The sequence below is a fragment of the Triticum dicoccoides genome, chromosome 4A (assembly GCF_002162155.2).
Source record: "Triticum dicoccoides isolate Atlit2015 ecotype Zavitan chromosome 4A, WEW_v2.0, whole genome shotgun sequence".
In the NCBI taxonomy this organism is placed as follows: Eukaryota; Viridiplantae; Streptophyta; class Magnoliopsida; order Poales; family Poaceae; genus Triticum; species Triticum dicoccoides.
In genome coordinates this window covers 686854004-686864747 of record NC_041386.1, presented here as the reverse complement: position 1 = coordinate 686864747, position 10744 = coordinate 686854004, and the positions used below count along the sequence as shown (strand labels likewise).

The 10744-nt window shown below is 49.2% G+C and overlaps 1 non-coding gene across 1 annotated transcript; it reads right to left on the bottom strand.

Moving 5' to 3' along the window:
- Window positions 1-10059: 10059 nt before the first annotated feature.
- Window positions 10060-10135, bottom strand: LOC119290250. Its single transcript, XR_005141828.1, has one exon. It is a non-coding gene; the product is annotated as a small nucleolar RNA SNORD36 (small nucleolar RNA).
- Window positions 10136-10744: the final 609 nt, after the last annotated feature.

Here is a 10744-nt window from a genome sequence, read left to right as displayed (position 1 = left end):
AAGTTGAAAAAAGTGAATATTTCTGAAATACCAGAGCTTTTTGAAAATTGTAACAATATGAAAACAAGAACATGTTTTCATATTGAAGCCCATGACCCTTCTAACAAGTCACAACCACATCCAAATGGCATATTGTCATCCTATTTCATATGTTCATAGCCTCAGGGTGGGATGTGTGTCCCTTGCCTAAGAGAGAGAGTACATTGGAGACGAGGCTAACTTGTCTCCCGCTGCTACTAGACAGTAAATATTCTTTCCACCGGGGCTAATTGCCGTGTGTTCAATTGCATGAGGTCGGACAAATAAAACTAATTAAGACAGCCTTCCCTTTTGCCGTAAAACAATTCCCTGTGTCTTTCAAGCCTACACAATTTATATAAATATTACAGGCGCTTTCCAATCTCTGGATATATGGACGGTCTATGTTTATCATTGCTAGAGAAACTGGACTTGGAGCCAAGACTCTGGAAAGACCGCTATTTATCGATGGGGTATATGTGACATGAAGGTGCATGCTGGCCACCACCGTACATTTCTTGTGTGCGCTTCTAGTACCATGTTAGCACATGGGATGCTCTTCTCTTATCGGTTTTAATTTTTTATATTCACCTTTATGTGTGATAAAACCATATCTTTATTGCACGATATGCTTAAGTTGGTTGCATGCCTTCCAACTATAAGCTGGCACAATTGGGAAGCCAGGCCAAACATCTAGAATCTTATTCTAGACATAGAACACATTGAAATAAAATGACGTGATCTTCCACCGAGACATGACTAAACCACCAATCACCAAACAGGCGAAAAAACATGGTACGTCAGTCAACCACATCGACCAAATTTATTAAACAATACCAACACACAAAGACGCGAGATCATGAAAAGGTTTATTACAATCACGAGGACAAAACAAGATTTAGGCTACACTGAATTAGTCAAGTGGAAAAACTTTAAATGCATGAACTTTAATCCCAAGGGCGTATAGTCCATACTGGGAAAAACCATTGCATGCTTCAACATCATGCAGTCCATGGAAAAAAGTAACTCGACCAATGCATGTATGATCATCACACAGGATGGCATGATATAGGTCCTCATCTTCAGCTTGCAGTGCGGACGTCGCGACCCTGATACTATCATATCGCCACACAAATAACCACATCGTATGTGTCATGGCCAATAGTTCCCCAAACCAACAACCCTCAACCTCTCATTAAAAGCGCCGTCCAAGTTGAACATATTATAACCTGTAGAGGTGGCTTCCCGACGTCAGTAGCAGGTTGCTTCACCTATTGTTAACATGTTAACTCTATGGTTGTTGTCTTTTTATTCCAAAAGATGCCCATGTGAAAGGAAATAAGATAATGTGGGCCATGTTTTTGTACAGGGATGGGAGAGGAAGCTTCTGCTCTGCGGTAAAATATTTTTTGGTGCCTTTCAATCCTATGCAACTTGTACTCATTAAAAATACTCTTTCTACTACAGATGTGTTCTGGATGGCGGATCGTTTGGAAAGAAGAGGATGGCCGAAGTGTGGCCTGTGTCAGCTTTGTAAGCAGGCGACGGAGATGGTGGACCATCTCTTCTTCAGATGCCGGTTCTCTCTCCGCCTTTGGGGCATGATCAAAGGGTGGCTCCAGCTTGACTACCTCGACATCTCTTCTTGGGCTGGGCGTCGCTCGGTAAAGGATTGGTGGCTCAGCATGTCGGCCTTCCATGCCATGAACCGGAAGGTGATGACCTCTATCACCCTGCTCGCTTGCTGGTTTATATGGTGTGAGAGAAACGCAAGGGTTTTTCGGCACAAGTCGACGCTCCCGTCCATTTTGCTCTCCAACATTCGGGATGAGATCGGCCTTTGGGTGCTTGCGGGCGCAAAACATTTGGGTAGCATCATACCGGGAGAGTAGTGCCTCGTAATATTTCATTTTTCCCGCTTTTCCATGTAAAAGCAACTCCAAACTCCTTCTTAGTTAATGGATGAGGCAAATGTTTTGCCTCCGTTTCGAAATAAAAAACTACCAATGTGTGGATTGTCTCTCTTCATACATCGTTGCTTGAAGAAATGAAATTGGAACTAAGAGACGCGTAAGAGATTGGTATTTATCGGTTGGGAACTGGTGACATGAAGGTGCCCCGCTGTCCCACCACATTGCATGCCCTGCGTGCACCTATACTGTTTCGGCATATGCAATATTTTTCTTTAGTGAGCTCAGATTTGGTACCACCACCATTATGCGGGGTAAAACCACTTATTTACTGCATCATAGGCTCTCATCAGCTGCAAACTCCCAACTATATACCCTGCATATTTTGCATTTAATGGATTTAAGCCTACAACCTGTCTACTATGCATGGAAGGTTTCGGTGTTATGTTGCACACCCAATCGTTCCAAGCTATTGTTTCACTTTGGATGCATGTCTTATTGAAAGGCAAAGCGTCACTGTAGTCAAAACACACACACACACACAGAGGGAGAGGGAGAGGGAGAGAGAGAGAGAGAGAGAGAGAGAGAGAGAGAGAGAGAGAGAGAGAGAGAAGTATTTTTTGCAATGCATTGGCATCAACAGGTTGATCCGCAGGGAAAGCAGAATGTTTGACACGAAAAAAGAAAGACGCTCGCTCATACAAAATGATAGCTGTATTGTATAAGCGTCTCCCTTCACCGGTGTACACAGTACACAAATACAAAGAAGACGAAAAGAAAAATGTGAGGCTTGCTAGCGCGGCCAAAGTGATCAAGCAATCGTGGTCTCCTGGTTCGCGAGGGCCTCGGAAAGCCCCCGGTTAATTACTCCCGCGGATAGTACCGCTGGACACCTCCGATTAAGCTAGGCAGTCATCGTCCTCAGTTTTCGCTTATCGTTCGTCATGCATGGTGGTGGTGTGTGTGTGTGTGGCAGCGGCAGAGTCTGTGTACGGAATGGTACACGTGCCGTCGAAAGCGTGTCCTTTTCTCCGGCAACGCCCGCCTACGCCGTCTTGGCTCGTCGGCCTTGAGCGGCGTCGATGTGGTTGTTGAGGTAGCATGCATGGGTGGGCTTGGCTTGGACTTCGTCGATGACTATGTAGATCCACCGGGAGTGCGAGGGGTATGCCCCACGGGAGTAGATTTTGGAAGGATATAAAGAAATGAAGGGATGTGCGACACATGGAGTGCACACATCCGTCGATGACCGCATACACCGCCGTCAATAGCGGAGGAAGTCGCCAACTTGCACCGCTAGGCAGGGCCGACAATGGCGCATGAGCCGCATGTCAATGTGCGTGTGTCGCCGAAACGGAGTGCCGACGGTGATGCCGAGTCCACCTCCACGGCGGAACCATCCGGACTGGGAGCCGCTAGACATGAGCGGACCCCGACACGTATGACACGTGTTTCTGCCGACGAAAAGGGAAGCCGCAAGACACGCCTAAGCATAACGTGGCAGCAGCCAGATGATGTCTCCGCTGCCATAGTTATGACAAGTCATCGTGACTTATCGAGCACCACTCCGCCACCATGGTTACGACGAGTTGTCGTGACTCGTCGAACGCCATGGTTACGATGAGTCATCGTGACTCGTCGAGCGCCGTTTCACCGCCATGGTTATGATGATTCATCGTTAGTCGTCGAGGGCTGTGCCGCCGCCATGGATATGACGAGTCGTCGTGACTCATCGAGCGCTGCGTCGCCGCCATTGTTATGACAAGTCCGGTACGTTGTGGTCATGAGCAGGGGCCGTGCACACACGGCGGTTCCGGCTCGTCGTCGCCGGTGAAGAGTGCACCGAGGGCGCACGGCCCAGGCACATCGTCGTTGTGAGCGGCGGGCACGCCGGAGGAGAGTGCGCCGGGGTTACGCATAGACGGCAGCCCCAGGGCGGCGTCATCGTCTTCAACGAGATAAGATGGAGCGGACGGCCAACCTTGACTCCGGCCGTAGCTCCGGTCGGCGCCATGGAGAGGGACGCAGAGAGGGGAAGAGATTAGTTCCGGTCCTTACCTTGCGAGAAGATGATCGGCATGATAGCGATCTTCGTCAGTGGCTCCGGTGAGCCTCGTCCTGCTGTATACGGGAGTCTCGGCCGCCTGCGCGAGCTCTCCCATATGGCCGCGCTCGTCGGTAGTCCCGACCTGGGGCTCCTCCTCGCGTGTCTTGTTGCGTCGTAGATGGATGTCTCCTGCTCGTGTGGGTGCTTCGTGCTGGTCGCTGCCACACGTCGGATCGTGGGCAACGTGCTCCCGCTGTCGCCGTCGCCGCGGACACGTTCTACTTCTCTGCTAGCACGACGCCTCCAAACCCCGACGTAGCCAGCGCCACATCCTGTGTGGCGCGCGTCCGCCCGACACTGCACCGCGGGCGCGTCTCCTCCCCCGTTTGGGTTGGCTCGGGACTTCCCTTTGTATAGGCGGTAGGAGCCAGGAGATAAGCTATAGCTCCTGTGGTTGGCATGGTTTTGGGTACCGGGCGGAATATTCGTATACCGCCCGGTTACCGCGTTTCTCGCAGCCCCACGAGAAACCAACATACCGAGCGAATTCTTTTGAAATTTTTCGATTTTTTTGAATTTAAACTCTGGTACTTAGGTTAGATACTTTGGGAACTCATTCAAAACAGGCAGCTAGCTGTGGCGTAGTGGTAAGCGTGTCCTTCCTAGCTTTTCTGAGGTCTTGAGTTTGAGTCCCATTGCTGCTTGTTTTTTGACACAATTTTTATGATAAAAACAAAGATGCTGGGAAAATAATTGTTGCTGTGGCGATTCGATCGTGCAACCTTGAGGAAATATTAATACATATACGACCTAACCACTGCGCCAGGCTGGTGCTGGTGACAAAATTGAGTCCAGAACCAATCTATACAAGATTTAAAAAAATTGAATTCAAAATTCAAATTCAAATTTCGTCCGAATTTTTTCTGGGATTTCGCGGTTACCGTGGTAACCGAGAATTTCGGTGGCCCGCAAGAAAAAATGTGCACTTGGGATCCAAATCCTTGGTGGTTGGGCACCGCGAGAATGGCAACTTACAACCCGAAGCAACCAGGAACCCAATCAATGGTGTCAAAACAGAGCATCTTGCATAAAGAATTGCTTGACAACTCCCATCAAAATGTTTGCCGACACTGCTTGGAAATATGATTTTCAACTGAAATTAAATAAGATTTTGCTGTTTGTATGTCCAGATCTGCCTTTGGCAGCAGCGAAAATAGCTTTAATGAAAAAAAATTGACGAAAAAGCGAGAATGGCTTTCACTCATCAACTGTCGAGTTTTCTTTAATTTACCCATTGCAGTTAGCAGCACGAAGGGAGCCCAGCTAAACCACCCACTGGCCCGACAAAGAGCTTTTCTTTTGTGGTTATGACGGTTTTCATCGAATTCTGACGCCATGACAGGTGGTGACAAATGGGAGGGTGACGCCGTGCATCCACCGTGTCAGGACGCCAAGCAAACCTAGCATCTGGTGTTCCATATCGGACGATGGTGGCACTGCGGTGTTGTTTCTCTCTTGGGAGCATCGTTTGTGGAGCAACGCTGGAAGTCGGAGGCAGGAGGTGGAGCGGCTTCGTCTTGCACGGAGCTTCGGTGGAGATGTCAATTCATGCCTGACCGACAGGTGCTACGCTTTGTCATGCCTGGTCGGCAGGTGCTACGCACGACAGATCTTCCAAAGACTTCAAGCTGTGTTGGCTGGTGATACTTGGTAGCATGGTGCTGAGGTGTATCAGTGGCGACCGCGACGTGCACAGCTGTTTGCGCGCAGGGAGGAGGTGTCGTTGGACGCCGTGGTGGCGTCGACGATAGCTAGACCGACCAAGGTTGATGCATCAGTACAATTCTGAAGATGAAGCGATGGCAGTTGGCGGCGGCGGCCTCTGAGAGCACGCCGGACCGGCGAAATCCATGCCCGGCAGGCTTCCTGGATGGGTCCTCAGGTCTTAGATGTTAGGTTTGGCTGCGATGTCTGTTTGGTATTAGGCCCATGCTATTTGCGCCCCTTTATCAACTCGATAGGTGTAGCGACAGTTTGTTGCTTAGACGGCGGCTTTAGTCTTAATATGGTATTACTTTGTAAGATCTTGTGAGAATAATTAATACAGTGACCGTATGCATCGCCCAGATGTAGAGGCCGGGGCCATCCTCCTTTTCTAAAAAAAAGGACGGCAAGCAACCGCGATTACCAGTCGGTGCTGTTTAGGTGGTGTGGGAAGGACGGGGCCGTGCTAGGCGCCATGGAAGAGCTGGTGGACGGAGACCACCCTGTGGCGTACCGTCCTTGTACAACCTACAACTACAGAAGATTCTGGCACTACGACAAAGGGTGCAGATTCGGTGATCCACTGAAAGCTTTGTGCGGGCGCGGGGTGGACAAGGATGATGCATTTCCCATGCTAGAATGATCATAGTTCAGTATCAGAGGAGGAAGCCCAAGTCGGCTACATCTCAGTTGGAACAGGCTAGCGAAGAGTCTCTTATTTCTATGTTACGAGTTGGTTGGAATCTGCAGCAGTAGTTACCTTCTGCAATAAAACAGAGCTAAATTATTTTGATGCCCAAGAAGTTCAACCAAAATAGATACTCTGCCAGGCATACTCCCTCACGAACAGGACGTCAACAATAGCCAGGCAGCTCCCAGGGAGGCCCCAGGCCAGGCGACGAACACCTAGGACGGGAACCAAACTGGCCCTATATCAGGTCAGAGGGTTCAGTGTGCTCGTACTGTACCTACAAAGGTCTCTTCCCGTCTGGACCGAACGCCATCCTCTCGACCTGGATGGATATATGGACGGATCTCTGTCGGTCGACCCTTGCTAGAGGGAATTGGAATTAGAACTAAGAGGCTCTAGAGAGATCGATATTTATCGATTGGGGAGACATGAAGGTACCTTTTTTTTGCGGGGTGACATGAAAGTCTCTAGCTGGCCCACCACAATATTTTAGCATGTGGGATACACTTCTGTAGCCGGTTTTCATATCCTATGTTCACCTTTATGCATTGTAACAGCATATATTGACTATCTCGTAGGCGATTGGGTCAGAGATAATGAAGGTAAGAATACACATGTCACCTATTCTTGTATTTTTGGCCTCCTGTTTCCCCTTTGCTGCTTAATGTCAAATGTCATGTGGCATGAGCCCTATAGATGGGAGCCACTGTGGATTAAGGCCCGGAATAAATCATCATCACGCCACCACCGGAGAAGCTGAACGTGACACCGGTCGACAACTACAAAGACCATTGGATGGCGGCCTTCTCCCTGGCCGCCTGCGGCGAGGTGCCAGCCCCCATCAGGGACACCAGATGCACCTGCAGGATCTTTTCAAACAACTTCGACGTGCTAAACAGCTTCCTCAGGTACTAGATGGGAAATGCTATATAAGCTTGTACTAGATGGGAAATGCTATATAAGCTTGTACTAGATGGCCCGGCATGCCCCGCTGCCGCGTCCGGACGGCGACAGCAACGGTGCCGGAGGCACGGGCCTCCCACACGATGGCGGTGGAGGTGATTCCCTCCCGCTCGGCTTCGGTGTTGCCGCTCCCATCGTGGTGCGCTTCTCTCCGGTTCTCTTGGCCTCGTGGTGGTGTTCGTAGTGAGGCGGCGTGGGTGGCGGCGCAACTGCGTTGGCGCATGGTGGTGGGCGACGGTTTGGCGGGTTGGCTCCGTCCGGTTGGGCAGTTGGGTTTGGAGTGCGGGAGAAATCCCTTCCGGCTTCGGCCCCGATGTGGTGACACCTGCGGGTGCCACCATTCCTTCCTGGAGGGTGTCGGTGGTATCCATCCCCCACCTCCCTCCGCGTGTCGGGGGAAACGCTAGGACTCGTCCGAGCAGCAGCGTCGTCGGCATCGCATCCCTTCTTGGAGGTGTTGCTTGATACGTGGCAGTTCGGAGCCTCGTCCTGTGGTGGTTTGTATCCGGTGGGCGCCGCGGTGGCGGGTCATCCACGCTTTGTCGAGCTGCCGTGGGTGGCACTTGTCTCTTCTTCTTTTTCTTTTGGCTTGCTGTGCTGCTCGGCACAACAATCTTTGTACTCGGTGTTGGTTGCTTTGGAATACAAAGCAGGGGGAAACCCTTTTTCGGTAGTCTGTCTGAAGAAATTTTACTGTTCATCTTCTTGCAAGATGATGTATGAGCCTATAATATTAGTTTTATAGCATGGTGTGGGCCTTGAGATAGAATGAGTTGTAGTGCACATTGTATTTGTTTTTCGAATAAGAAATAACACTTCTGCTTCAGTACAACCCCCCTAAACACATAGAGGGATGAGATCTCTTCATACCTCTATAATAAAGGATACGATGACCTTTTAAGACAAGGCATCCAGTAGTGGTGGAAAGTAGCATCCCGCAAAGGAAACTGACAAACTGTCGAAGAAGCCAAAGAAGAAGAAGTTCGCGAAGAGGAAAATCCGCTGCCACAACTGTGATCTGCTCGACCACTTCATGTCGGAGTGTAAGAGGCCCACAAAGGAGAAGGCGCTCATGGCTCAGGAAGGTGATGATAGTTTTTGTGTGAACTCGTGGACGAGTAAAATCCAGTTCTTCAAGTGGTGGTTAAAGAAATTGTTGGCTCGTGGAAGAAAAAGTCCGCCTTCATAACCATGGTTCGGAAAAGTCGTGACGATGCTACAGGCACCGCGGGGTGGGGGGGAGGGGGGTGATTCCGAAGTTTATGTCAATGGTACGGACATAAGTGCTATCTTTGCTGGAGCGGAGGCAACGCTCATTGTGTGCGGTCGGCCATGGTGAAGCCGTCTTTGTGCCATGCAGCTAGAGAAAATGAAGGCGTACGTGGCATCGGAAGTCCATGAAGAAACAACATATACAAGTGCAACTGTTGTGGATGCTGATGCAAAGGCGGACGCGGATGCTACTCAAGCGTACGGGGAGCTAGAAGTCCATCAAGAAGGAAGTAGTACAGATAACGTGATGTCCAACAAACAAGCGGCTTGTGTTGCCCTACAGAGCAGCAGCAATACGCCATATTGTGAGGCGGCTGGAGGAACGGTCTGCCCAGCAAGAAGCAATGCAACGGGAGGGCTCGACCCACGTGTGGGGGATGTGCCTAGCCCTGGGTGCAGCAGCATGAGCTTACATGTAGGGAGGGTTGGCTAGCTCACATGGTGGACTTGGACAACCACCAAATCAGAAGAGCAAGCCACAAAACTTACTAGAGGCCTTGTATGGCAGCCCATGGAACGAGGAACTTGAGAGCCCAGCGGGTGGTGGCCCAAGTGTAAGGTCAGGAAGCTCATCCCGGGATGGAATTTTTGCTTCGCCAAAAGAAATGCGCGCAGCAGAAAACAACAGGTCACCTCCCATGGCAATGGACGAGAGGACAAAACCACCTATTCCGATCCTTCTACATCCGGTGTTGGACATGCATCCGGAAGAAGGATTTCAGACAATAGACCCGTAAAAGATGAAACTGCATGCGAGACTGTCTAGTAAGTGCGAAGGAACCGGCAGAATTTGCGGATGCAAATACAGAATTTGTGTAATCAGTGATATAGTTGTGTTTTGAGTGACCTCAGTTTGCACACAACAAAATTTCCATTTCCATACTATCACGAAACAAAGGAAACGACCTATGCACACAAGCACAAACACAACTAATAGGGACAACATTGGAAGATATTATGTGCTCCCTGAAAACGCTACCAAATCTGACAATAAATCAATAGTGAGCCCTGTATGAAGATCCAATCCAGCACAAACACCAAAGCAACGAAAATTGAAGAAATATGTGGTCTCAGAATCACGATGTGAGAAACCTAGTCATACAAAACCCACTTCTCATAATACAAAGTTTCAAAAATGTCCTGCAAAAAGATCAAAGACGATGGGGAAGCATAACGAATGGTTGGTAGTGCTCAATTCGACCTCGACGCCTGGCTCCATGTGATCTGCTTGACGATGTCTGGCGAGCTGAGGAGGTCGATCACCCTCTTGTGCACCCGCGTCCCAAACCAACCTCAGGTGTTGCTGCATGTTTTACCAAAATAATAACTTGAAGCAAAGAATCACAACAATAAACTGTTCATAGGTTGCACAAGCAGTTGAAGATCTGGAAGGTTGAGAATTAGTTTTAAAAAGCTCGATTTTGAAACATGAAATGTATCAGAATCATCACATGGAATCATCATCTCCTCAACCCAACTGCTATGTAGAATAACCTATTAGTAAAATCAAATGTTAAATTGAGAACCATATGGTACTAAATGGTGTCGAAACAGTGAAGCTTGCACATAGATAGCACAGCTCTGAACGGAAATGCTTGGAAATGTAATTCTCAGCGAAATGAAACAATTCAGCTATACATCTCAACACAAGATCCTACATAGAGAGTGCCTGCCAATAGTATAGAAGATTGATGATCTGTGTTGTTGTATTATGTGTTAATAACGCTGTGGAAGCTTAATTACAGTGAGTTTATAACCAATACTACTAGTGTACTACTACGCGAAACAGCTAGCAGGAACAAGTGGGCGCAGGGCATAATGAAAGAAAGAAAAAATAACAAGATCATACAAGTGGGCTCATCAGCTGACTTTTACACTAGCTAGCTTCAGCCAAAGATCCAAGAAGCACCACAATTCACATCACATATTCATACTCCTTCCTGGAGATGGGTTGGAGTCCAGAGACGAATACAGCCAGGCATGCCAGTCTGGGGAAGCCCAGGATGCAGCGACACATCGAGAACGCGGAACCAGTGGCGGAGACAGGGGGACCAGCAGGGGACCTGCCCCCCCCCCCCC